The 27,204-nt window shown below is 45.9% G+C and overlaps 12 non-coding genes across 12 annotated transcripts; all 12 read left to right on the top strand.

Annotated features, from left to right (window-relative positions):
- Positions 1-1,601: 1,601 nt before the first annotated feature.
- Positions 1,602-1,792, top strand: LOC130299657 (U2 spliceosomal RNA). Its single transcript, XR_008850749.1, has one exon. It is a non-coding gene; the product is annotated as a U2 spliceosomal RNA (small nuclear RNA).
- Positions 1,793-3,885: 2,093 nt separating this feature from the next.
- On the top strand, positions 3,886-4,076 carry LOC130299656 (U2 spliceosomal RNA). The gene has a single exon (XR_008850748.1). It is a non-coding gene; the product is annotated as a U2 spliceosomal RNA (small nuclear RNA).
- Positions 4,077-6,168: 2,092 nt separating this feature from the next.
- Positions 6,169-6,359, top strand: LOC130299654 (U2 spliceosomal RNA). Its single transcript, XR_008850746.1, has one exon. It is a non-coding gene; the product is annotated as a U2 spliceosomal RNA (small nuclear RNA).
- A 2,083-nt stretch (positions 6,360-8,442) lies between these two features.
- LOC130299653 (U2 spliceosomal RNA) lies at positions 8,443-8,633 on the top strand. The gene has a single exon (XR_008850745.1). It is a non-coding gene; the product is annotated as a U2 spliceosomal RNA (small nuclear RNA).
- A 2,084-nt stretch (positions 8,634-10,717) lies between these two features.
- LOC130299650 (U2 spliceosomal RNA) lies at positions 10,718-10,908 on the top strand. The gene has a single exon (XR_008850744.1). It is a non-coding gene; the product is annotated as a U2 spliceosomal RNA (small nuclear RNA).
- Positions 10,909-12,996: 2,088 nt separating this feature from the next.
- LOC130299649 (U2 spliceosomal RNA) lies at positions 12,997-13,187 on the top strand. Its single transcript, XR_008850743.1, has one exon. It is a non-coding gene; the product is annotated as a U2 spliceosomal RNA (small nuclear RNA).
- Positions 13,188-15,277: 2,090 nt separating this feature from the next.
- LOC130299648 (U2 spliceosomal RNA) lies at positions 15,278-15,468 on the top strand. Its single transcript, XR_008850742.1, has one exon. It is a non-coding gene; the product is annotated as a U2 spliceosomal RNA (small nuclear RNA).
- Positions 15,469-17,559: 2,091 nt separating this feature from the next.
- Positions 17,560-17,750, top strand: LOC130299681 (U2 spliceosomal RNA). The gene has a single exon (XR_008850772.1). It is a non-coding gene; the product is annotated as a U2 spliceosomal RNA (small nuclear RNA).
- Positions 17,751-19,838: 2,088 nt separating this feature from the next.
- On the top strand, positions 19,839-20,029 carry LOC130299647 (U2 spliceosomal RNA). Its single transcript, XR_008850741.1, has one exon. It is a non-coding gene; the product is annotated as a U2 spliceosomal RNA (small nuclear RNA).
- Positions 20,030-22,115: 2,086 nt separating this feature from the next.
- LOC130299646 (U2 spliceosomal RNA) lies at positions 22,116-22,306 on the top strand. The gene has a single exon (XR_008850740.1). It is a non-coding gene; the product is annotated as a U2 spliceosomal RNA (small nuclear RNA).
- Positions 22,307-24,396: 2,090 nt separating this feature from the next.
- Positions 24,397-24,587, top strand: LOC130299645 (U2 spliceosomal RNA). The gene has a single exon (XR_008850739.1). It is a non-coding gene; the product is annotated as a U2 spliceosomal RNA (small nuclear RNA).
- A 2,076-nt stretch (positions 24,588-26,663) lies between these two features.
- LOC130299644 (U2 spliceosomal RNA) lies at positions 26,664-26,854 on the top strand. Its single transcript, XR_008850738.1, has one exon. It is a non-coding gene; the product is annotated as a U2 spliceosomal RNA (small nuclear RNA).
- Positions 26,855-27,204: the final 350 nt, after the last annotated feature.

Genomic DNA, 27,204 nt, shown 5'->3' with positions numbered 1-27,204 from the left:
TTCACACAGGTGTGTCATTGCTGTACATTGACCATGCATTGCTTCTGTGGTATTGCAAAGGCAAAGACAAATGCTTCCAGCCATCCATTGCACTAATGGATTGGTCATCAGCTGGCTGTCTATGTCCCGCATCAATATAGACCAAAGTACAGAGGGTTAGGCTATGCTATTGTGCACCTACCTGATGCATCAGAAGGTGCGAGGCCCTTGCTAAATTCTGTGCACAGACTTTGAGATCTATACTTTAGACTGTATCTAAACCTGCTCCAACATGGACTGACTCAGCCGATGCGACTTGTCTGTCGCTGAACAGTCGCTTTTTATGTATTCAGCACCTATGTATAATGTTGTAAAAATGCTCTAGAAGCTAAAGTCGCAGAAATGTCACACATATTTGGCCTGCAACTTTCTGTGCGACAAATTCAGACAGGAAAAATCAGTATAAATCCTTAGAAAATTATCCCCCAGTGTCTCCATCTGCTGGCGGTATTGAATAAGCATTGCTGCACTGATGGGGTATGCATTAGACGAAAAAAAAGAAGAAAAAGAAGAATAATACGCCCAGAAAAGAGGCGAAAAGGAGAAAAACGTAAAAAAACGTGAAAAAAAAGTAAGAGGAAGAGAAGGGAAAAAAAGGTGGAAATGGGTTTAAAAGTGATTTCGGCGGAGAATATATATATATAATATATATATATATATATATATATATATATATATATATATATATACGCGCACACACACACATATATATAAACGTATTCTCCGTTGAGATATTGCAGCCGCTGCTGTGTCCAGGCCCAGGAGCCTTAGCACTGTGCTGTGATGTCACTCAATACCACTGACATCACTAGGTGTAAACAACATCTCTCCTTTGCTGTGTATGTGACTATGGAGCTGTTTGGTGATGTCGTCTATTATGGCCTTCATAGAAGCAACAGGAGATTGTTGCATCCATCTAGAACCCTCAGAACTACAGTGCTATGATGTCACTCACTTCCACAGGCCTTGCAGAGTGTAAACAACAACAACCCAGCTTTGTTGTGTATGTAACCATAGGGATTTGTGATGTCACCTAGAACCTTCACAGCAGCGACAGCTTTATGAGGAGCATCAGCACTGCTCTGCCTGAGCAGAACCATCACCGCCATAGGTTGTCAAATAACCCGGATTTAACCCACACAGGTAAGTCCAATGGGGTGCAGGCATGTCCTCTATGCTTACAGCTTCCCGTGGGTGTTGGTTTGATACCGTTTGGGGACAGCCAAGGAGGCATCTGCAGGCAACAAAGGTAGGTGTGTGCTTGTGTGTGTGTTTCCTATGCAGATCCTAAGCCCAGTGTCACATGCAAGTAGGAGGAGTAAGAAGGGTTCCTGGCAAATCCGGGTTATGGATTGCATTTAAAAAGGCCCCGTGGGAGTGCAATGGGCCCCTGTCTTGCTGCTTAGCAATAATGGTATGGGTTTAGGTTCTGCTGTGTGTACTGGTGGTTGACTGCCCCCCAGCCCAGAGTGTGCATGGAAAATTGTCTGGCAGCCTCCCTGACAGCAAGCAGTGATAGTGCCCATGAAGGGGACCTTGTTGGGCCCGCCCCTTTCACGGTTATCGCTTCTCGGCCTTTTGGCTAAGATCAAGTGTAGTATCTGTTCTTATCAGTTTAATATCTGATACGTCCCCTATCTGGGGACCATATATTAAATGGATTTTTGAGAACGGGGGCCGATTTCGAAGCTTGCTTCCGTCGCCCTATGCATTGACCCGATATGGCAGTATCTTCGGGTACAGTGCACCACCCCCTTACAGGGTTAAAAAGAAAGATTCCTACTTTCATTGCTACCTGCTTGCTGGCTAGCCAGCTAGCCAGCCCTGTGGGCCTTGCTGCTGCTGCTGCAGCCAAAAAACAAAAGGTGGTGCTGCTGCTGCTTCTGCTGCTTCTGCTTCTGCTTGTGTCTGGCCGCTGTTGGAGCGTCCAGGCACAGGACTTCTGCTGCTGCTGACTAAATGGCCTCCTTAATTGGATCATTTGAGTAGCCAGCACACCTGTGCAGGTAGGGCATGACATGATAGGCAGCTGCCTTGATAGCGGGTGGGTGCTGAATGTTCCTAATTGACAAAATAAGATTAATGCTTATGAAGAAATATAAAATCTCATCCCTTCCCCAATATCGCGCCACACCCCTACCCCTTAATTCCCTGGTTGAACTTGATGGACATATGTCTTTTTTCGACCGTACTAACTATGTAACTATGTAACATAACATGGGGGGGGTCTCCTGGCTGTTCACACAGGTGTGTCATTGCTGTACATTGACCATGCATTGCTTCTGTGGTATTGCAAAGGCAAAGACAAATGCTTCCAGCCATCCATTGCACTAATGGATTGGTCATCAGCTGGCTGTCTATGTCCCGCATCAATATAGACCAAAGTACAGAGGGTTAGGCTATGCTATTGTGCACCTACCTGATGCATCAGAAGGTGCGAGGCCCTTGCTAAATTCTGTGCACAGACTTTGAGATCTATACTTTAGACTGTATCTAAACCTGCTCCAACATGGACTGACATTCTGGCCTACTTTCAGCCGATGCGACTTGTCTGTCGCTGAACAGTCGCTTTTTATGTATTCAGCACCTATGTATAATGTTGTAAAAATGCTCTAGAAGCTAAAGTCGCAGAAATGTCACACATATTTGGCCTGCAACTTTCTGTGCGACAAATTCAGACAGGAAAAATCAGTATAAATCCTTAGAAAATTATCCCCCAGTGTCTCCATCTGCTGGCGGTATTGAATAAGCATTGCTGCACTGATGGGGTATGCATTAGACGAAAAAAAAAGAAGAAAAAGAAGAATAATACGCCCAGAAAAGAGGCGAAAAGGAGAAAAACGTAAAAAAACGTGAAAAAAAAGTAAGAGGAAGAGAAGGGAAAAAAAGGTGGAAATGGGTTTAAAAGTGATTTCGGCGGAGAAATATATATATATATATATATATATATATATATATATATATATATATATACGCGCACACACACACATATATATAAACGTATTCTCCGTTGAGATATTGCAGCCGCTGCTGTGTCCAGGCCCAGGAGCCTTAGCACTGTGCTGTGATGTCACTCAATACCACTGACATCACTAGGTGTAAACAACATCTCTCCTTTGCTGTGTATGTGACTATGGAGCTGTTTGGTGATGTCGTCTATTATGGCCTTCATAGAAGCAACAGGAGATTGTTGCATCCATCTAGAACCCTCAGAACTACAGTGCTATGATGTCACTCACTTCCACAGGCCTTGCAGAGTGTAAACAACAACAACCCAGCTTTGTTGTGTATGTAACCATAGGGATTTGTGATGTCACCTAGAACCTTCACAGCAGCGACAGCTTTATGAGGAGCATCAGCACTGCTCTGCCTGAGCAGAACCATCACCGCCATAGGTTGTCAAATAACCCGGATTTAACCCACACAGGTAAGTCCAATGGGGTGCAGGCATGTCCTCTATGCTTACAGCTTCCCGTGGGTGTTGGTTTGATACCGTTTGGGGACAGCCAAGGAGGCATCTGCAGGCAACAAAGGTAGGTGTGTGCTTGTGTGTGTGTTTCCTATGCAGATCCTAAGCCCAGTGTCACATGCAAGTAGGAGGAGTAAGAAGGGTTCCTGGCAAATCCGGGTTATGGATTGCATTTAAAAAGGCCCCGTGGGAGTGCAATGGGCCCCTGTCTTGCTGCTTAGCAATAATGGTATGGGTTTAGGTTCTGCTGTGTGTACTGGTGGTTGACTGCCCCCCAGCCCAGAGTGTGCATGGAAAATTGTCTGGCAGCCTCCCTGACAGCAAGCAGTGATAGTGCCCATGAAGGGGACCTTGTTGGGCCCGCCCCTTTCACGGTTATCGCTTCTCGGCCTTTTGGCTAAGATCAAGTGTAGTATCTGTTCTTATCAGTTTAATATCTGATACGTCCCCTATCTGGGGACCATATATTAAATGGATTTTTGAGAACGGGGGCCGATTTCGAAGCTTGCTTCCGTCGCCCTATGCATTGACCCGATATGGCAGTATCTTCGGGTACAGTGCACCACCCCCTTACAGGGTTAAAAAGAAAGATTCCTACTTTCATTGCTACCTGCTTGCTGGCTAGCCAGCTAGCCAGCCCTGTGGGCCTTGCTGCTGCTGCTGCAGCCAAAAAACAAAAGGTGGTGCTGCTGCTGCTTCTGCTGCTTCTGCTTCTGCTTGTGTCTGGCCGCTGTTGGAGCGTCCAGGCACAGGACTTCTGCTGCTGCTGACTAAATGGCCTCCTTAATTGGATCATTTGAGTAGCCAGCACACCTGTGCAGGTAGGGCATGACATGATAGGCAGCTGCCTTGATAGCGGGTGGGTGCTGAATGTTCCTAATTGACAAAATAAGATTAATGCTTATGAAGAAATATAAAATCTCATCCCTTCCCCAATATCGCGCCACACCCCTACCCCTTAATTCCCTGGTTGAACTTGATGGACATATGTCTTTTTTCGACCGTACTAACTATGTAACTATGTAACATAACATGGGGGGGGTCTCCTGGCTGTTCACACAGGTGTGTCATTGCTGTACATTGACCATGCATTGCTTCTGTGGTATTGCAAAGGCAAAGACAAATGCTTCCAGCCATCCATTGCACTAATGGATTGGTCATCAGCTGGCTGTCTATGTCCCGCATCAATATAGACCAAAGTACAGAGGGTTAGGCTATGCTATTGTGCACCTACCTGATGCATCAGAAGGTGCGAGGCCCTTGCTAAATTCTGTGCACAGACTTTGAGATCTATACTTTAGACTGTATCTAAACCTGCTCCAACATGGACTGACATTCTGGCCTACTTTCAGCCGATGCGACTTGTCTGTCGCTGAACAGTCGCTTTTTATGTATTCAGCACCTATGTATAATGTTGTAAAAATGCTCTAGAAGCTAAAGTCGCAGAAATGTCACACATATTTGGCCTGCAACTTTCTGTGCGACAAATTCAGACAGGAAAAATCAGTATAAATCCTTAGAAAATTATCCCCCAGTGTCTCCATCTGCTGGCGGTATTGAATAAGCATTGCTGCACTGATGGGGTATGCATTAGACGAAAAAAAAGAAGAAAAAGAAGAATAATACGCCCAGAAAAGAGGCGAAAAGGAGAAAAACGTAAAAAAACGTGAAAAAAAAGTAAGAGGAAGAGAAGGGAAAAAAAGGTGGAAATGGGTTTAAAAGTGATTTCGGCGGAGAAATATATATATATATATATATATATATATATATATATATATATATATATACGCGCACACACACACATATATATAAACGTATTCTCCGTTGAGATATTGCAGCCGCTGCTGTGTCCAGGCCCAGGAGCCTTAGCACTGTGCTGTGATGTCACTCAATACCACTGACATCACTAGGTGTAAACAACATCTCTCCTTTGCTGTGTATGTGACTATGGAGCTGTTTGGTGATGTCGTCTATTATGGCCTTCATAGAAGCAACAGGAGATTGTTGCATCCATCTAGAACCCTCAGAACTACAGTGCTATGATGTCACTCACTTCCACAGGCCTTGCAGAGTGTAAACAACAACAACCCAGCTTTGTTGTGTATGTAACCATAGGGATTTGTGATGTCACCTAGAACCTTCACAGCAGCGACAGCTTTATGAGGAGCATCAGCACTGCTCTGCCTGAGCAGAACCATCACCGCCATAGGTTGTCAAATAACCCGGATTTAACCCACACAGGTAAGTCCAATGGGGTGCAGGCATGTCCTCTATGCTTACAGCTTCCCGTGGGTGTTGGTTTGATACCGTTTGGGGACAGCCAAGGAGGCATCTGCAGGCAACAAAGGTAGGTGTGTGCTTGTGTGTGTGTTTCCTATGCAGATCCTAAGCCCAGTGTCACATGCAAGTAGGAGGAGTAAGAAGGGTTCCTGGCAAATCCGGGTTATGGATTGCATTTAAAAAGGCCCCGTGGGAGTGCAATGGGCCCCTGTCTTGCTGCTTAGCAATAATGGTATGGGTTTAGGTTCTGCTGTGTGTACTGGTGGTTGACTGCCCCCCAGCCCAGAGTGTGCATGGAAAATTGTCTGGCAGCCTCCCTGACAGCAAGCAGTGATAGTGCCCATGAAGGGGACCTTGTTGGGCCCGCCCCTTTCACGGTTATCGCTTCTCGGCCTTTTGGCTAAGATCAAGTGTAGTATCTGTTCTTATCAGTTTAATATCTGATACGTCCCCTATCTGGGGACCATATATTAAATGGATTTTTGAGAACGGGGGCCGATTTCGAAGCTTGCTTCCGTCGCCCTATGCATTGACCCGATATGGCAGTATCTTCGGGTACAGTGCACCACCCCCTTACAGGGTTAAAAAGAAAGATTCCTACTTTCATTGCTACCTGCTTGCTGGCTAGCCAGCTAGCCAGCCCTGTGGGCCTTGCTGCTGCTGCTGCAGCCAAAAAACAAAAGGTGGTGCTGCTGCTGCTTCTGCTGCTTCTGCTTCTGCTTGTGTCTGGCCGCTGTTGGAGCGTCCAGGCACAGGACTTCTGCTGCTGCTGACTAAATGGCCTCCTTAATTGGATCATTTGAGTAGCCAGCACACCTGTGCAGGTAGGGCATGACATGATAGGCAGCTGCCTTGATAGCGGGTGGGTGCTGAATGTTCCTAATTGACAAAATAAGATTAATGCTTATGAAGAAATATAAAATCTCATCCCTTCCCCAATATCGCGCCACACCCCTACCCCTTAATTCCCTGGTTGAACTTGATGGACATATGTCTTTTTTCGACCGTACTAACTATGTAACTATGTAACATAACATGGGGGGGGTCTCCTGGCTGTTCACACAGGTGTGTCATTGCTGTACATTGACCATGCATTGCTTCTGTGGTATTGCAAAGGCAAAGACAAATGCTTCCAGCCATCCATTGCACTAATGGATTGGTCATCAGCTGGCTGTCTATGTCCCGCATCAATATAGACCAAAGTACAGAGGGTTAGGCTATGCTATTGTGCACCTACCTGATGCATCAGAAGGTGCGAGGCCCTTGCTAAATTCTGTGCACAGACTTTGAGATCTATACTTTAGACTGTATCTAAACCTGCTCCAACATGGACTGACATTCTGGCCTACTTTCAGCCGATGCGACTTGTCTGTCGCTGAACAGTCGCTTTTTATGTATTCAGCACCTATGTATAATGTTGTAAAAATGCTCTAGAAGCTAAAGTCGCAGAAATGTCACACATATTTGGCCTGCAACTTTCTGTGCGACAAATTCAGACAGGAAAAATCAGTATAAATCCTTAGAAAATTATCCCCCAGTGCCTCCATCTGCTGGCGGTATTGAATAAGCATTGCTGCACTGATGGGGTATGCATTAGACGAAAAAAAAGAAGAAAAAGAAGAATAATACGCCCAGAAAAGAGGCGAAAAGGAGAAAAACGTAAAAAAACGTGAAAAAAAAAGTAAGAGGAAGAGAAGGGAAAAAAAGGTGGAAATGGGTTTAAAAGTGATTTCGGCGGAGAAATATATATATATATATATATATATATATATATATATATACGCGCACACACACACATATATATAAACGTATTCTCCGTTGAGATATTGCAGCCGCTGCTGTGTCCAGGCCCAGGAGCCTTAGCACTGTGCTGTGATGTCACTCAATACCACTGACATCACTAGGTGTAAACAACATCTCTCCTTTGCTGTGTATGTGACTATGGAGCTGTTTGGTGATGTCGTCTATTATGGCCTTCATAGAAGCAACAGGAGATTGTTGCATCCATCTAGAACCCTCAGAACTACAGTGCTATGATGTCACTCACTTCCACAGGCCTTGCAGAGTGTAAACAACAACAACCCAGCTTTGTTGTGTATGTAACCATAGGGATTTGTGATGTCACCTAGAACCTTCACAGCAGCGACAGCTTTATGAGGAGCATCAGCACTGCTCTGCCTGAGCAGAACCATCACCGCCATAGGTTGTCAAATAACCCGGATTTAACCCACACAGGTAAGTCCAATGGGGTGCAGGCATGTCCTCTATGCTTACAGCTTCCCGTGGGTGTTGGTTTGATACCGTTTGGGGACAGCCAAGGAGGCATCTGCAGGCAACAAAGGTAGGTGTGTGCTTGTGTGTGTGTTTCCTATGCAGATCCTAAGCCCAGTGTCACATGCAAGTAGGAGGAGTAAGAAGGGTTCCTGGCAAATCCGGGTTATGGATTGCATTTAAAAAGGCCCCGTGGGAGTGCAATGGGCCCCTGTCTTGCTGCTTAGCAATAATGGTATGGGTTTAGGTTCTGCTGTGTGTACTGGTGGTTGACTGCCCCCCAGCCCAGAGTGTGCATGGAAAATTGTCTGGCAGCCTCCCTGACAGCAAGCAGTGATAGTGCCCATGAAGGGGACCTTGTTGGGCCCGCCCCTTTCACGGTTATCGCTTCTCGGCCTTTTGGCTAAGATCAAGTGTAGTATCTGTTCTTATCAGTTTAATATCTGATACGTCCCCTATCTGGGGACCATATATTAAATGGATTTTTGAGAACGGGGGCCGATTTCGAAGCTTGCTTCCGTCGCCCTATGCATTGACCCGATATGGCAGTATCTTCGGGTACAGTGCACCACCCCCTTACAGGGTTAAAAAGAAAGATTCCTACTTTCATTGCTACCTGCTTGCTGGCTAGCCAGCTAGCCAGCCCTGTGGGCCTTGCTGCTGCTGCTGCAGCCAAAAAACAAAAGGTGGTGCTGCTGCTGCTTCTGCTGCTTCTGCTTCTGCTTGTGTCTGGCCGCTGTTGGAGCGTCCAGGCACAGGACTTCTGCTGCTGCTGACTAAATGGCCTCCTTAATTGGATCATTTGAGTAGCCAGCACACCTGTGCAGGTAGGGCATGACATGATAGGCAGCTGCCTTGATAGCGGGTGGGTGCTGAATGTTCCTAATTGACAAAATAAGATTAATGCTTATGAAGAAATATAAAATCTCATCCCTTCCCCAATATCGCGCCACACCCCTACCCCTTAATTCCCTGGTTGAACTTGATGGACATATGTCTTTTTTCGACCGTACTAACTATGTAACTATGTAACATAACATGGGGGGGGTCTCCTGGCTGTTCACACAGGTGTGTCATTGCTGTACATTGACCATGCATTGCTTCTGTGGTATTGCAAAGGCAAAGACAAATGCTTCCAGCCATCCATTGCACTAATGGATTGGTCATCAGCTGGCTGTCTATGTCCCGCATCAATATAGACCAAAGTACAGAGGGTTAGGCTATGCTATTGTGCACCTACCTGATGCATCAGAAGGTGCGAGGCCCTTGCTAAATTCTGTGCACAGACTTTGAGATCTATACTTTAGACTGTATCTAAACCTGCTCCAACATGGACTGACATTCTGGCCTACTTTCAGCCGATGCGACTTGTCTGTCGCTGAACAGTCGCTTTTTATGTATTCAGCACCTATGTATAATGTTGTAAAAATGCTCTAGAAGCTAAAGTCGCAGAAATGTCACACATATTTGGCCTGCAACTTTCTGTGCGACAAATTCAGACAGGAAAAATCAGTATAAATCCTTAGAAAATTATCCCCCAGTGTCTCCATCTGCTGGCGGTATTGAATAAGCATTGCTGCACTGATGGGGTATGCATTAGACGAAAAAAAAGAAGAAAAAGAAGAATAATACGCCCAGAAAAGAGGCGAAAAGGAGAAAAACGTAAAAAAACGTGAAAAAAAAGTAAGAGGAAGAGAAGGGAAAAAAAGGTGGAAATGGGTTTAAAAGTGATTTCGGCGGAGAAATATATATATATATATATATATATATATATATATATATATACGCGCACACACACACATATATATAAACGTATTCTCCGTTGAGATATTGCAGCCGCTGCTGTGTCCAGGCCCAGGAGCCTTAGCACTGTGCTGTGATGTCACTCAATACCACTGACATCACTAGGTGTAAACAACATCTCTCCTTTGCTGTGTATGTGACTATGGAGCTGTTTGGTGATGTCGTCTATTATGGCCTTCATAGAAGCAACAGGAGATTGTTGCATCCATCTAGAACCCTCAGAACTACAGTGCTATGATGTCACTCACTTCCACAGGCCTTGCAGAGTGTAAACAACAACAACCCAGCTTTGTTGTGTATGTAACCATAGGGATTTGTGATGTCACCTAGAACCTTCACAGCAGCGACAGCTTTATGAGGAGCATCAGCACTGCTCTGCCTGAGCAGAACCATCACCGCCATAGGTTGTCAAATAACCCGGATTTAACCCACACAGGTAAGTCCAATGGGGTGCAGGCATGTCCTCTATGCTTACAGCTTCCCGTGGGTGTTGGTTTGATACCGTTTGGGGACAGCCAAGGAGGCATCTGCAGGCAACAAAGGTAGGTGTGTGCTTGTGTGTGTGTTTCCTATGCAGATCCTAAGCCCAGTGTCACATGCAAGTAGGAGGAGTAAGAAGGGTTCCTGGCAAATCCGGGTTATGGATTGCATTTAAAAAGGCCCCGTGGGAGTGCAATGGGCCCCTGTCTTGCTGCTTAGCAATAATGGTATGGGTTTAGGTTCTGCTGTGTGTACTGGTGGTTGACTGCCCCCCAGCCCAGAGTGTGCATGGAAAATTGTCTGGCAGCCTCCCTGACAGCAAGCAGTGATAGTGCCCATGAAGGGGACCTTGTTGGGCCCGCCCCTTTCACGGTTATCGCTTCTCGGCCTTTTGGCTAAGATCAAGTGTAGTATCTGTTCTTATCAGTTTAATATCTGATACGTCCCCTATCTGGGGACCATATATTAAATGGATTTTTGAGAACGGGGGCCGATTTCGAAGCTTGCTTCCGTCGCCCTATGCATTGACCCGATATGGCAGTATCTTCGGGTACAGTGCACCACCCCCTTACAGGGTTAAAAAGAAAGATTCCTACTTTCATTGCTACCTGCTTGCTGGCTAGCCAGCTAGCCAGCCCTGTGGGCCTTGCTGCTGCTGCTGCAGCCAAAAAACAAAAGGTGGTGCTGCTGCTGCTTCTGCTGCTTCTGCTTCTGCTTGTGTCTGGCCGCTGTTGGAGCGTCCAGGCACAGGACTTCTGCTGCTGCTGACTAAATGGCCTCCTTAATTGGATCATTTGAGTAGCCAGCACACCTGTGCAGGTAGGGCATGACATGATAGGCAGCTGCCTTGATAGCGGGTGGGTGCTGAATGTTCCTAATTGACAAAATAAGATTAATGCTTATGAAGAAATATAAAATCTCATCCCTTCCCCAATATCGCGCCACACCCCTACCCCTTAATTCCCTGGTTGAACTTGATGGACATATGTCTTTTTTCGACCGTACTAACTATGTAACTATGTAACATAACATGGGGGGGGTCTCCTGGCTGTTCACACAGGTGTGTCATTGCTGTACATTGACCATGCATTGCTTCTGTGGTATTGCAAAGGCAAAGACAAATGCTTCCAGCCATCCATTGCACTAATGGATTGGTCATCAGCTGGCTGTCTATGTCCCGCATCAATATAGACCAAAGTACAGAGGGTTAGGCTATGCTATTGTGCACCTACCTGATGCATCAGAAGGTGCGAGGCCCTTGCTAAATTCTGTGCACAGACTTTGAGATCTATACTTTAGACTGTATCTAAACCTGCTCCAACATGGACTGACATTCTGGCCTACTTTCAGCCGATGCGACTTGTCTGTCGCTGAACAGTCGCTTTTTATGTATTCAGCACCTATGTATAATGTTGTAAAAATGCTCTAGAAGCTAAAGTCGCAGAAATGTCACACATATTTGGCCTGCAACTTTCTGTGCGACAAATTCAGACAGGAAAAATCAGTATAAATCCTTAGAAAATTATCCCCCAGTGTCTCCATCTGCTGGCGGTATTGAATAAGCATTGCTGCACTGATGGGGTATGCATTAGACGAAAAAAAAGAAGAAAAAGAAGAATAATACGCCCAGAAAAGAGGCGAAAAGGAGAAAAACGTAAAAAAACGTGAAAAAAAAGTAAGAGGAAGAGAAGGGAAAAAAAGGTGGAAATGGGTTTAAAAGTGATTTCGGCGGAGATATATATATATATATATATATATATATATATATATATATATATATACGCGCACACACACACATATATATAAACGTATTCTCCGTTGAGATATTGCAGCCGCTGCTGTGTCCAGGCCCAGGAGCCTTAGCACTGTGCTGTGATGTCACTCAATACCACTGACATCACTAGGTGTAAACAACATCTCTCCTTTGCTGTGTATGTGACTATGGAGCTGTTTGGTGATGTCGTCTATTATGGCCTTCATAGAAGCAACAGGAGATTGTTGCATCCATCTAGAACCCTCAGAACTACAGTGCTATGATGTCACTCACTTCCACAGGCCTTGCAGAGTGTAAACAACAACAACCCAGCTTTGTTGTGTATGTAACCATAGGGATTTGTGATGTCACCTAGAACCTTCACAGCAGCGACAGCTTTATGAGGAGCATCAGCACTGCTCTGCCTGAGCAGAACCATCACCGCCATAGGTTGTCAAATAACCCGGATTTAACCCACACAGGTAAGTCCAATGGGGTGCAGGCATGTCCTCTATGCTTACAGCTTCCCGTGGGTGTTGGTTTGATACCGTTTGGGGACAGCCAAGGAGGCATCTGCAGGCAACAAAGGTAGGTGTGTGCTTGTGTGTGTGTTTCCTATGCAGATCCTAAGCCCAGTGTCACATGCAAGTAGGAGGAGTAAGAAGGGTTCCTGGCAAATCCGGGTTATGGATTGCATTTAAAAAGGCCCCGTGGGAGTGCAATGGGCCCCTGTCTTGCTGCTTAGCAATAATGGTATGGGTTTAGGTTCTGCTGTGTGTACTGGTGGTTGACTGCCCCCCAGCCCAGAGTGTGCATGGAAAATTGTCTGGCAGCCTCCCTGACAGCAAGCAGTGATAGTGCCCATGAAGGGGACCTTGTTGGGCCCGCCCCTTTCACGGTTATCGCTTCTCGGCCTTTTGGCTAAGATCAAGTGTAGTATCTGTTCTTATCAGTTTAATATCTGATACGTCCCCTATCTGGGGACCATATATTAAATGGATTTTTGAGAACGGGGGCCGATTTCGAAGCTTGCTTCCGTCGCCCTATGCATTGACCCGATATGGCAGTATCTTCGGGTACAGTGCACCACCCCCTTACAGGGTTAAAAAGAAAGATTCCTACTTTCATTGCTACCTGCTTGCTGGCTAGCCAGCTAGCCAGCCCTGTGGGCCTTGCTGCTGCTGCTGCAGCCAAAAAACAAAAGGTGGTGCTGCTGCTGCTTCTGCTGCTTCTGCTTCTGCTTGTGTCTGGCCGCTGTTGGAGCGTCCAGGCACAGGACTTCTGCTGCTGCTGACTAAATGGCCTCCTTAATTGGATCATTTGAGTAGCCAGCACACCTGTGCAGGTAGGGCATGACATGATAGGCAGCTGCCTTGATAGCGGGTGGGTGCTGAATGTTCCTAATTGACAAAATAAGATTAATGCTTATGAAGAAATATAAAATCTCATCCCTTCCCCAATATCGCGCCACACCCCTACCCCTTAATTCCCTGGTTGAACTTGATGGACATATGTCTTTTTTCGACCGTACTAACTATGTAACTATGTAACATAACATGGGGGGGGTCTCCTGGCTGTTCACACAGGTGTGTCATTGCTGTACATTGACCATGCATTGCTTCTGTGGTATTGCAAAGGCAAAGACAAATGCTTCCAGCCATCCATTGCACTAATGGATTGGTCATCAGCTGGCTGTCTATGTCCCGCATCAATATAGACCAAAGTACAGAGGGTTAGGCTATGCTATTGTGCACCTACCTGATGCATCAGAAGGTGCGAGGCCCTTGCTAAATTCTGTGCACAGACTTTGAGATCTATACTTTAGACTGTATCTAAACCTGCTCCAACATGGACTGACATTCTGGCCTACTTTCAGCCGATGCGACTTGTCTGTCGCTGAACAGTCGCTTTTTATGTATTCAGCACCTATGTATAATGTTGTAAAAAAAATGCTCTAGAAGCTAAAGTCGCAGAAATGTCACACATATTTGGCCTGCAACTTTCTGTGCGACAAATTCAGACAGGAAAAATCAGTATAAATCCTTAGAAAATTATCCCCCAGTGTCTCCATCTGCTGGCGGTATTGAATAAGCATTGCTGCACTGATGGGGTATGCATTAGACGAAAAAAAAGAAGAAAAAGAAGAATAATACGCCCAGAAAAGAGGCGAAAAGGAGAAAAACGTAAAAAAACGTGAAAAAAAAGTAAGAGGAAGAGAAGGGAAAAAAAGGTGGAAATGGGTTTAAAAGTGATTTCGGCGGAGAATATATATATATATATATATATATATATATATATATATATATATACGCGCACACACACACATATATATAAACGTATTCTCCGTTGAGATATTGCAGCCGCTGCTGTGTCCAGGCCCAGGAGCCTTAGCACTGTGCTGTGATGTCACTCAATACCACTGACATCACTAGGTGTAAACAACATCTCTCCTTTGCTGTGTATGTGACTATGGAGCTGTTTGGTGATGTCGTCTATTATGGCCTTCATAGAAGCAACAGGAGATTGTTGCATCCATCTAGAACCCTCAGAACTACAGTGCTATGATGTCACTCACTTCCACAGGCCTTGCAGAGTGTAAACAACAACAACCCAGCTTTGTTGTGTATGTAACCATAGGGATTTGTGATGTCACCTAGAACCTTCACAGCAGCGACAGCTTTATGAGGAGCATCAGCACTGCTCTGCCTGAGCAGAACCATCACCGCCATAGGTTGTCAAATAACCCGGATTTAACCCACACAGGTAAGTCCAATGGGGTGCAGGCATGTCCTCTATGCTTACAGCTTCCCGTGGGTGTTGGTTTGATACCGTTTGGGGACAGCCAAGGAGGCATCTGCAGGCAACAAAGGTAGGTGTGTGCTTGTGTGTGTGTTTCCTATGCAGATCCTAAGCCCAGTGTCACATGCAAGTAGGAGGAGTAAGAAGGGTTCCTGGCAAATCCGGGTTATGGATTGCATTTAAAAAGGCCCCGTGGGAGTGCAATGGGCCCCTGTCTTGCTGCTTAGCAATAATGGTATGGGTTTAGGTTCTGCTGTGTGTACTGGTGGTTGACTGCCCCCCAGCCCAGAGTGTGCATGGAAAATTGTCTGGCAGCCTCCCTGACAGCAAGCAGTGATAGTGCCCATGAAGGGGACCTTGTTGGGCCCGCCCCTTTCACGGTTATCGCTTCTCGGCCTTTTGGCTAAGATCAAGTGTAGTATCTGTTCTTATCAGTTTAATATCTGATACGTCCCCTATCTGGGGACCATATATTAAATGGATTTTTGAGAACGGGGGCCGATTTCGAAGCTTGCTTCCGTCGCCCTATGCATTGACCCGATATGGCAGTATCTTCGGGTACAGTGCACCACCCCCTTACAGGGTTAAAAAGAAAGATTCCTACTTTCATTGCTACCTGCTTGCTGGCTAGCCAGCTAGCCAGCCCTGTGGGCCTTGCTGCTGCTGCTGCAGCCAAAAAACAAAAGGTGGTGCTGCTGCTGCTTCTGCTGCTTCTGCTTCTGCTTGTGTCTGGCCGCTGTTGGAGCGTCCAGGCACAGGACTTCTGCTGCTGCTGACTAAATGGCCTCCTTAATTGGATCATTTGAGTAGCCAGCACACCTGTGCAGGTAGGGCATGACATGATAGGCAGCTGCCTTGATAGCGGGTGGGTGCTGAATGTTCCTAATTGACAAAATAAGATTAATGCTTATGAAGAAATATAAAATCTCATCCCTTCCCCAATATCGCGCCACACCCCTACCCCTTAATTCCCTGGTTGAACTTGATGGACATATGTCTTTTTTCGACCGTACTAACTATGTAACTATGTAACATAACATGGGGGGGGTCTCCTGGCTGTTCACACAGGTGTGTCATTGCTGTACATTGACCATGCATTGCTTCTGTGGTATTGCAAAGGCAAAGACAAATGCTTCCAGCCATCCATTGCACTAATGGATTGGTCATCAGCTGGCTGTCTATGTCCCGCATCAATATAGACCAAAGTACAGAGGGTTAGGCTATGCTATTGTGCACCTACCTGATGCATCAGAAGGTGCGAGGCCCTTGCTAAATTCTGTGCACAGACTTTGAGATCTATACTTTAGACTGTATCTAAACCTGCTCCAACATGGACTGACATTCTGGCCTACTTTCAGCCGATGCGACTTGTCTGTCGCTGAACAGTCGCTTTTTATGTATTCAGCACCTATGTATAATGTTGTAAAAATGCTCTAGAAGCTAAAGTCGCAGAAATGTCACACATATTTGGCCTGCAACTTTCTGTGCGACAAATTCAGACAGACAGGAAAAATCAGTATAAATCCTTAGAAAATTATCCCCCAGTGTCTCCATCTGCTGGCGGTATTGAATAAGCATTGCTGCACTGATGGGGTATGCATTAGACGAAAAAAAAGAAGAAAAAGAAGAATAATACGCCCAGAAAAGAGGCGAAAAGGAGAAAAACGTAAAAAAACGTGAAAAAAAAGTAAGAGGAAGAGAAGGGAAAAAAAGGTGGAAATGGGTTTAAAAGTGATTTCGGCGGAGAATATATATATATATATATATATATATATATATATATATATATATACGCGCACACACACACATATATATAAACGTATTCTCCGTTGAGATATTGCAGCCGCTGCTGTGTCCAGGCCCAGGAGCCTTAGCACTGTGCTGTGATGTCACTCAATACCACTGACATCACTAGGTGTAAACAACATCTCTCCTTTGCTGTGTATGTGACTATGGAGCTGTTTGGTGATGTCGTCTATTATGGCCTTCATAGAAGCAACAGGAGATTGTTGCATCCATCTAGAACCCTCAGAACTACAGTGCTATGATGTCACTCACTTCCACAGGCCTTGCAGAGTGTAAACAACAACAACCCAGCTTTGTTGTGTATGTAACCATAGGGATTTGTGATGTCACCTAGAACCTTCACAGCAGCGACAGCTTTATGAGGAGCATCAGCACTGCTCTGCCTGAGCAGAACCATCACCGCCATAGGTTGTCAAATAACCCGGATTTAACCCACACAGGTAAGTCCAATGGGGTGCAGGCATGTCCTCTATGCTTACAGCTTCCCGTGGGTGTTGGTTTGATACCGTTTGGGGACAGCCAAGGAGGCATCTGCAGGCAACAAAGGTAGGTGTGTGCTTGTGTGTGTGTTTCCTATGCAGATCCTAAGCCCAGTGTCACATGCAAGTAGGAGGAGTAAGAAGGGTTCCTGGCAAATCCGGGTTATGGATTGCATTTAAAAAGGCCCCGTGGGAGTGCAATGGGCCCCTGTCTTGCTGCTTAGCAATAATGGTATGGGTTTAGGTTCTGCTGTGTGTACTGGTGGTTGACTGCCCCCCAGCCCAGAGTGTGCATGGAAAATTGTCTGGCAGCCTCCCTGACAGCAAGCAGTGATAGTGCCCATGAAGGGGACCTTGTTGGGCCCGCCCCTTTCACGGTTATCGCTGCTCGGCCTTTTGGCTAAGATCAAGTGTAGTATCTGTTCTTATCAGTTTAATATCTGATACGTCCCCTATCTGGGGACCATATATTAAATGGATTTTTGAGAACGGGGGCCGATTTCGAAGCTTGCTTCCGTCGCCCTATGCATTGACCCGATATGGCAGTATCTTCGGGTACAGTGCACCACCCCCTTACAGGGTTAAAAAGAAAGATTCCTACTTTCATTGCTACCTGCTTGCTGGCTAGCCAGCTAGCCAGCCCTGTGGGCCTTGCTGCTGCTGCTGCAGCCAAAAAACAAAAGGTGGTGCTGCTGCTGCTTCTGCTGCTTCTGCTTCTGCTTGTGTCTGGCCGCTGTTGGAGCGTCCAGGCACAGGACTTCTGCTGCTGCTGACTAAATGGCCTCCTTAATTGGATCATTTGAGTAGCCAGCACACCTGTGCAGGTAGGGCATGACATGATAGGCAGCTGCCTTGATAGCGGGTGGGTGCTGAATGTTCCTAATTGACAAAATAAGATTAATGCTTATGAAGAAATATAAAATCTCATCCCTTCCCCAATATCGCGCCACACCCCTACCCCTTAATTCCCTGGTTGAACTTGATGGACATATGTCTTTTTTCGACCGTACTAACTATGTAACTATGTAACATAACATGGGGGGGGTCTCCTGGCTGTTCACACAGGTGTGTCATTGCTGTACATTGACCATGCATTGCTTCTGTGGTATTGCAAAGGCAAAGACAAATGCTTCCAGCCATCCATTGCACTAATGGATTGGTCATCAGCTGGCTGTCTATGTCCCGCATCAATATAGACCAAAGTACAGAGGGTTAGGCTATGCTATTGTGCACCTACCTGATGCATCAGAAGGTGCGAGGCCCTTGCTAAATTCTGTGCACAGACTTTGAGATCTATACTTTAGACTGTATCTAAACCTGCTCCAACATGGACTGACATTCTGGCCTACTTTCAGCCGATGCGACTTGTCTGTCGCTGAACAGTCGCTTTTTATGTATTCAGCACCTATGTATAATGTTGTAAAAATGCTCTAGAAGCTAAAGTCGCAGAAATGTCACACATATTTGGCCTGCAACTTTCTGTGCGACAAATTCAGACAGGAAAAATCAGTATAAATCCTTAGAAAATTATCCCCCAGTGTCTCCATCTGCTGGCGGTATTGAATAAGCATTGCTGCACTGATGGGGTATGCATTAGACGAAAAAAAAGAAGAAAAAGAAGAATAATACGCCCAGAAAAGAGGCGAAAAGGAGAAAAACGTAAAAAAACGTGAAAAAAAAGTAAGAGGAAGAGAAGGGAAAAAAAGGTGGAAATGGGTTTAAAAGTGATTTCGGCGGAGAAATATATATATATATATATATATATATATATATATATATATATATACGCGCACACACACACATATATATAAACGTATTCTCCGTTGAGATATTGCAGCCGCTGCTGTGTCCAGGCCCAGGAGCCTTAGCACTGTGCTGTGATGTCACTCAATACCACTGACATCACTAGGTGTAAACAACATCTCTCCTTTGCTGTGTATGTGACTATGGAGCTGTTTGGTGATGTTGTCTATTATGGCCTTCATAGAAGCAACAGGAGATTGTTGCATCCATCTAGAACCCTCAGAACTACAGTGCTATGATGTCACTCACTTCCACAGGCCTTGCAGAGTGTAAACAACAACAACCCAGCTTTGTTGTGTATGTAACCATAGGGATTTGTGATGTCACCTAGAACCTTCACAGCAGCGACAGCTTTATGAGGAGCATCAGCACTGCTCTGCCTGAGCAGAACCATCACCGCCATAGGTTGTCAAATAACCCGGATTTAACCCACACAGGTAAGTCCAATGGGGTGCAGGCATGTCCTCTATGCTTACAGCTTCCCGTGGGTGTTGGTTTGATACCGTTTGGGGACAGCCAAGGAGGCATCTGCAGGCAACAAAGGTAGGTGTGTGCTTGTGTGTGTGTTTCCTATGCAGATCCTAAGCCCAGTGTCACATGCAAGTAGGAGGAGTAAGAAGGGTTCCTGGCAAATCCGGGTTATGGATTGCATTTAAAAAGGCCCCGTGGGAGTGCAATGGGCCCCTGTCTTGCTGCTTAGCAATAATGGTATGGGTTTAGGTTCTGCTGTGTGTACTGGTGGTTGACTGCCCCCCAGCCCAGAGTGTGCATGGAAAATTGTCTGGCAGCCTCCCTGACAGCAAGCAGTGATAGTGCCCATGAAGGGGACCTTGTTGGGCCCGCCCCTTTCACGGTTATCGCTTCTCGGCCTTTTGGCTAAGATCAAGTGTAGTATCTGTTCTTATCAGTTTAATATCTGATACGTCCCCTATCTGGGGACCATATATTAAATGGATTTTTGAGAACGGGGGCCGATTTCGAAGCTTGCTTCCGTCGCCCTATGCATTGACCCGATATGGCAGTATCTTCGGGTACAGTGCACCACCCCCTTACAGGGTTAAAAAGAAAGATTCCTACTTTCATTGCTACCTGCTTGCTGGCTAGCCAGCTAGCCAGCCCTGTGGGCCTTGCTGCTGCTGCTGCAGCCAAAAAACAAAAGGTGGTGCTGCTGCTGCTTCTGCTGCTTCTGCTTCTGCTTGTGTCTGGCCGCTGTTGGAGCGTCCAGGCACAGGACTTCTGCTGCTGCTGACTAAATGGCCTCCTTAATTGGATCATTTGAGTAGCCAGCACACCTGTGCAGGTAGGGCATGACATGATAGGCAGCTGCCTTGATAGCGGGTGGGTGCTGAATGTTCCTAATTGACAAAATAAGATTAATGCTTATGAAGAAATATAAAATCTCATCCCTTCCCCAATATCGCGCCACACCCCTACCCCTTAATTCCCTGGTTGAACTTGATGGACATATGTCTTTTTTCGACCGTACTAACTATGTAACTATGTAACATAACATGGGGGGGGTCTCCTGGCTGTTCACACAGGTGTGTCATTGCTGTACATTGACCATGCATTGCTTCTGTGGTATTGCAAAGGCAAAGACAAATGCTTCCAGCCATCCATTGCACTAATGGATTGGTCATCAGCTGGCTGTCTATGTCCCGCATCAATATAGACCAAAGTACAGAGGGTTAGGCTATGCTATTGTGCACCTACCTGATGCATCAGAAGGTGCGAGGCCCTTGCTAAATTCTGTGCACAGACTTTGAGATCTATACTTTAGACTGTATCTAAACCTGCTCCAACATGGACTGACATTCTGGCCTACTTTCAGCCGATGCGACTTGTCTGTCGCTGAACAGTCGCTTTTTATGTATTCAGCACCTATGTATAATGTTGTAAAAATGCTCTAGAAGCTAAAGTCGCAGAAATGTCACACATATTTGGCCTGCAACTTTCTGTGCGACAAATTCAGACAGGAAAAATCAGTATAAATCCTTAGAAAATTATCCCCCAGTGTCTCCATCTGCTGGCGGTATTGAATAAGCATTGCTGCACTGATGGGGTATGCATTAGACGAAAAAAAAGAAGAAAAAGAAGAATAATACGCCCAGAAAAGAGGCGAAAAGGAGAAAAACGTAAAAAAACGTGAAAAAAAAGTAAGAGGAAGAGAAGGGAAAAAAAGGTGGAAATGGGTTTAAAAGTGATTTCGGCGGAGAAATATATATATATATATATATATATATATATATATATATATATACGCGCACACACACACATATATATAAACGTATTCTCCGTTGAGATATTGCAGCCGCTGCTGTGTCCAGGCCCAGGAGCCTTAGCACTGTGCTGTGATGTCACTCAATACCACTGACATCACTAGGTGTAAACAACATCTCTCCTTTGCTGTGTATGTGACTATGGAGCTGTTTGGTGATGTCGTCTATTATGGCCTTCATAGAAGCAACAGGAGATTGTTGCATCCATCTAGAACCCTCAGAACTACAGTGCTATGATGTCACTCACTTCCACAGGCCTTGCAGAGTGTAAACAACAACAACCCAGCTTTGTTGTGTATGTAACCATAGGGATTTGTGATGTCACCTAGAACCTTCACAGCAGCGACAGCTTTATGAGGAGCATCAGCACTGCTCTGCCTGAGCAGAACCATCACCGCCATAGGTTGTCAAATAACCCGGATTTAACCCACACAGGTAAGTCCAATGGGGTGCAGGCATGTCCTCTATGCTTACAGCTTCCCGTGGGTGTTGGTTTGATACCGTTTGGGGACAGCCAAGGAGGCATCTGCAGGCAACAAAGGTAGGTGTGTGCTTGTGTGTGTGTTTCCTATGCAGATCCTAAGCCCAGTGTCACATGCAAGTAGGAGGAGTAAGAAGGGTTCCTGGCAAATCCGGGTTATGGATTGCATTTAAAAAGGCCCCGTGGGAGTGCAATGGGCCCCTGTCTTGCTGCTTAGCAATAATGGTATGGGTTTAGGTTCTGCTGTGTGTACTGGTGGTTGACTGCCCCCCAGCCCAGAGTGTGCATGGAAAATTGTCTGGCAGCCTCCCTGACAGCAAGCAGTGATAGTGCCCATGAAGGGGACCTTGTTGGGCCCGCCCCTTTCACGGTTATCGCTTCTCGGCCTTTTGGCTAAGATCAAGTGTAGTATCTGTTCTTATCAGTTTAATATCTGATACGTCCCCTATCTGGGGACCATATATTAAATGGATTTTTGAGAACGGGGGCCGATTTCGAAGCTTGCTTCCGTCGCCCTATGCATTGACCCGATATGGCAGTATCTTCGGGTACAGTGCACCACCCCCTTACAGGGTTAAAAAGAAAGATTCCTACTTTCATTGCTACCTGCTTGCTGGCTAGCCAGCTAGCCAGCCCTGTGGGCCTTGCTGCTGCTGCTGCAGCCAAAAAACAAAAGGTGGTGCTGCTGCTGCTTCTGCTGCTTCTGCTTCTGCTTGTGTCTGGCCGCTGTTGGAGCGTCCAGGCACAGGACTTCTGCTGCTGCTGACTAAATGGCCTCCTTAATTGGATCATTTGAGTAGCCAGCACACCTGTGCAGGTAGGGCATGACATGATAGGCAGCTGCCTTGATAGCGGGTGGGTGCTGAATGTTCCTAATTGACAAAATAAGATTAATGCTTATGAAGAAATATAAAATCTCATCCCTTCCCCAATATCGCGCCACACCCCTACCCCTTAATTCCCTGGTTGAACTTGATGGACATATGTCTTTTTTCGACCGTACTAACTATGTAACTATGTAACATAACATGGGGGGGGTCTCCTGGCTGTTCACACAGGTGTGTCATTGCTGTACATTGACCATGCATTGCTTCTGTGGTATTGCAAAGGCAAAGACAAATGCTTCCAGCCATCCATTGCACTAATGGATTGGTCATCAGCTGGCTGTCTATGTCCCGCATCAATATAGACCAAAGTACAGAGGGTTAGGCTATGCTATTGTGCACCTACCTGATGCATCAGAAGGTGCGAGGCCCTTGCTAAATTCTGTGCACAGACTTTGAGATCTATACTTTAGACTGTATCTAAACCTGCTCCAACATGGACTGACATTCTGGCCTACTTTCAGCCGATGCGACTTGTCTGTCGCTGAACAGTCGCTTTTTATGTATTCAGCACCTATGTATAATGTTGTAAAAATGCTCTAGAAGCTAAAGTCGCAGAAATGTCACACATATTTGGCCTGCAACTTTCTGTGCGACAAATTCAGACAGGAAAAATCAGTATAAATCCTTAGAAAATTATCCCCCAGTGTCTCCATCTGCTGGCGGTATTGAATAAGCATTGCTGCACTGATGGGGTATGCATTAGACGAAAAAAAAGAAGAAAAAGAAGAATAATACGCCCAGAAAAGAGGCGAAAAGGAGAAAAACGTAAAAAAACGTGAAAAAAAAGTAAGAGGAAGAGAAGGGAAAAAAAGGTGGAAATGGGTTTAAAAGTGATTTCGGCGGAGAAATATATATATATATATATATATATATATATATATATATATATATATACGCGCACACACACACATATATATAAACGTATTCTCCGTTGAGATATTGCAGCCGCTGCTGTGTCCAGGCCCAGGAGCCTTAGCACTGTGCTGTGATGTCACTCAATACCACTGACATCACTAGGTGTAAACAACATCTCTCCTTTGCTGTGTATGTGACTATGGAGCTGTTTGGTGATGTCGTCTATTATGGCCTTCATAGAAGCAACAGGAGATTGTTGCATCCATCTAGAACCCTCAGAACTACAGTGCTATGATGTCACTCACTTCCACAGGCCTTGCAGAGTGTAAACAACAACAACCCAGCTTTGTTGTGTATGTAACCATAGGGATTTGTGATGTCACCTAGAACCTTCACAGCAGCGACAGCTTTATGAGGAGCATCAGCACTGCTCTGCCTGAGCAGAACCACCACCGCCATAGGTTGTCAAATAACCCGGATTTAACCCACACAGGTAAGTCCAATGGGGTGCAGGCATGTCCTCTATGCTTACAGCTTCCCGTGGGTGTTGGTTTGATACCGTTTGGGGACAGCCAAGGAGGCATCTGCAGGCAACAAAGGTAGGTGTGTGCTTGTGTGTGTGTTTCCTATGCAGATCCTAAGCCCAGTGTCACATGCAAGTAGGAGGAGTAAGAAGGGTTCCTGGCAAATCCGGGTTATGGATTGCATTTAAAAAGGCCCCGTGGGAGTGCAATGGGCCCCTGTCTTGCTGCTTAGCAATAATGGTATGGGTTTAGGTTCTGCTGTGTGTACTGGTGGTTGACTGCCCCCCAGCCCAGAGTGTGCATGAAAAATTGTCTGGCAGCCTCCCTGACAGCAAGCAGTGATAGTGCCCATGAAGGGGACCTTGTTGGGCCCGCCCCTTTCACGGTTATCGCTTCTCGGCCTTTTGGCTAAGATCAAGTGTAGTATCTGTTCTTATCAGTTTAATATCTGATACGTCCCCTATCTGGGGACCATATATTAAATGGATTTTTGAGAACGGGGGCCGATTTCGAAGCTTGCTTCCGTCGCCCTATGCATTGACCCGATATGGCAGTATCTTCGGGTACAGTGCACCACCCCCTTACAGGGTTAAAAAGAAAGATTCCTACTTTCATTGCTACCTGCTTGCTGGCTAGCCAGCTAGCCAGCCCTGTGGGCCTTGCTGCTGCTGCTGCAGCCAAAAAACAAAAGGTGGTGCTGCTGCTGCTTCTGCTGCTTCTGCTTCTGCTTGTGTCTGGCCGCTGTTGGAGCGTCCAGGCACAGGACTTCTGCTGCTGCTGACTAAATGGCCTCCTTAATTGGATCATTTGAGTAGCCAGCACACCTGTGCAGGTAGGGCATGACATGATAGGCAGCTGCCTTGATAGCGGGTGGGTGCTGAATGTTCCTAATTGACAAAATAAGATTAATGCTTATGAAGAAATATAAAATCTCATCCCTTCCCCAATATCGCGCCACACCCCTACCCCTTAATTCCCTGGTTGAACTTGATGGACATATGTCTTTTTTCGACCGTACTAACTATGTAACTATGTAACATAACATGGGGGGGGGGTCTCCTGGCTGTTCACACAGGTGTGTCATTGCTGTACATTGACCATGCATTGCTTCTGTGGTATTGCAAAGGCAAAGACAAATGCTTCCAGCCATCCATTGCACTAATGGATTGGTCATCAGCTGGCTGTCTATGTCCCGCATCAATATAGACCAAAGTACAGAGGGTTAGGCTATGCTATTGTGCACCTACCTGATGCATCAGAAGGTGCGAGGCCCTTGCTAAATTCTGTGCACAGACTTTGAGATCTATACTTTAGACTGTATCTAAACCTGCTCCAACATGGACTGACATTCTGGCCTACTTTCAGCCGATGCGACTTGTCTGTCGCTGAACAGTCGCTTTTTATGTATTCAGCACCTATGTATAATGTTGTAAAAATGCTCTAGAAGCTAAAGTCGCAGAAATGTCACACATATTTGGCCTGCAACTTTCTGTGCGACAAATTCAGACAGGAAAAATCAGTATAAATCCTTAGAAAATTATCCCCCAGTGTCTCCATCTGCTGGCGGTATTGAATAAGCATTGCTGCACTGATGGGGTATGCATTAGACGAAAAAAAAGAAGAAAAAGAAGAATAATACGCCCAGAAAAGAGGCGAAAAGGAGAAAAACGTAAAAAAACGTGAAAAAAAAGTAAGAGGAAGAGAAGGGAAAAAAAGGTGGAAATGGGTTTAAAAGTGATTTCGGCGGAGAAATATATATATATATATATATATATATATATACGCGCACACACACACATATATATAAACGTATTCTCCGTTGAGATATTGCAGCCGCTGCTGTGTCCAGGCCCAGGAGCCTTAGCACTGTGCTGTGATGTCACTCAATACCACTGACATCACTAGGTGTAAACAACATCTCTCCTTTGCTGTGTATGTGACTATGGAGCTGTTTGGTGATGTCGTCTATTATGGCCTTCATAGAAGCAACAGGAGATTGTTGCATCCATCTAGAACCCTCAGAACTACAGTGCTATGATGTCACTCACTTCCACAGGCCTTGCAGAGTGTAAACAACAACAACCCAGCTTTGTTGTGTATGTAACCATAGGGATTTGTGATGTCACCTAGAACCTTCACAGCAGCGACAGCTTTATGAGGAGCATCAGCACTGCTCTGCCTGAGCAGAACCATCACCGCCATAGGTTGTCAAATAACCCGGATTTAACCCACACAGGTAAGTCCAATGGGGTGCAGGCATGTCCTCTATGCTTACAGCTTCCCGTGGGTGTTGGTTTGATACCGTTTGGGGACAGCCAAGGAGGCATCTGCAGGCAACAAAGGTAGGTGTGTGCTTGTGTGTGTGTTTCCTATGCAGATCCTAAGCCCAGTGTCACATGCAAGTAGGAGGAGTAAGAAGGGTTCCTGGCAAATCCGGGTTATGGATTGCATTTAAAAAGGCCCCGTGGGAGTGCAATGGGCCCCTGTCTTGCTGCTTAGCAATAATGGTATGGGTTTAGGTTCTGCTGTGTGTACTGGTGGTTGACTGCCCCCCAGCCCAGAGTGTGCATGGAAAATTGTCTGGCAGCCTCCCTGACAGCAAGCAGTGATAGTGCCCATGAAGGGGACCTTGTTGGGCCCGCCCCTTTCACGGTTATCGCTTCTCGGCCTTTTGGCTAAGATCAAGTGTAGTATCTGTTCTTATCAGTTTAATATCTGATACGTCCCCTATCTGGGGACCATATATTAAATGGATTTTTGAGAACGGGGGCCGATTTCGAAGCTTGCTTCCGTCGCCCTATGCATTGACCCGATATGGCAGTATCTTCGGGTACAGTGCACCACCCCCTTACAGGGTTAAAAAGAAAGATTCCTACTTTCATTGCTACCTGCTTGCTGGCTAGCCAGCTAGCCAGCCCTGTGGGCCTTGCTGCTGCTGCTGCAGCCAAAAAACAAAAGGTGGTGCTGCTGCTGCTTCTGCTGCTTCTGCTTCTGCTTGTGTCTGGCCGCTGTTGGAGCGTCCAGGCACAGGACTTCTGCTGCTGCTGACTAAATGGCCTCCTTAATTGGATCATTTGAGTAGCCAGCACACCTGTGCAGGTAGGGCATGACATGATAGGCAGCTGCCTTGATAGCGGGTGGGTGCTGAATGTTCCTAATTGACAAAATAAGATTAATGCTTATGAAGAAATATAAA

Source organism: Hyla sarda, unplaced genomic scaffold (genome assembly GCF_029499605.1).
Source record: "Hyla sarda isolate aHylSar1 unplaced genomic scaffold, aHylSar1.hap1 scaffold_1060, whole genome shotgun sequence".
Lineage (NCBI taxonomy): Eukaryota > Metazoa > Chordata > Amphibia > Anura > Hylidae > Hyla > Hyla sarda.
This window is presented reverse-complemented; position numbering and strand designations above follow the sequence as displayed.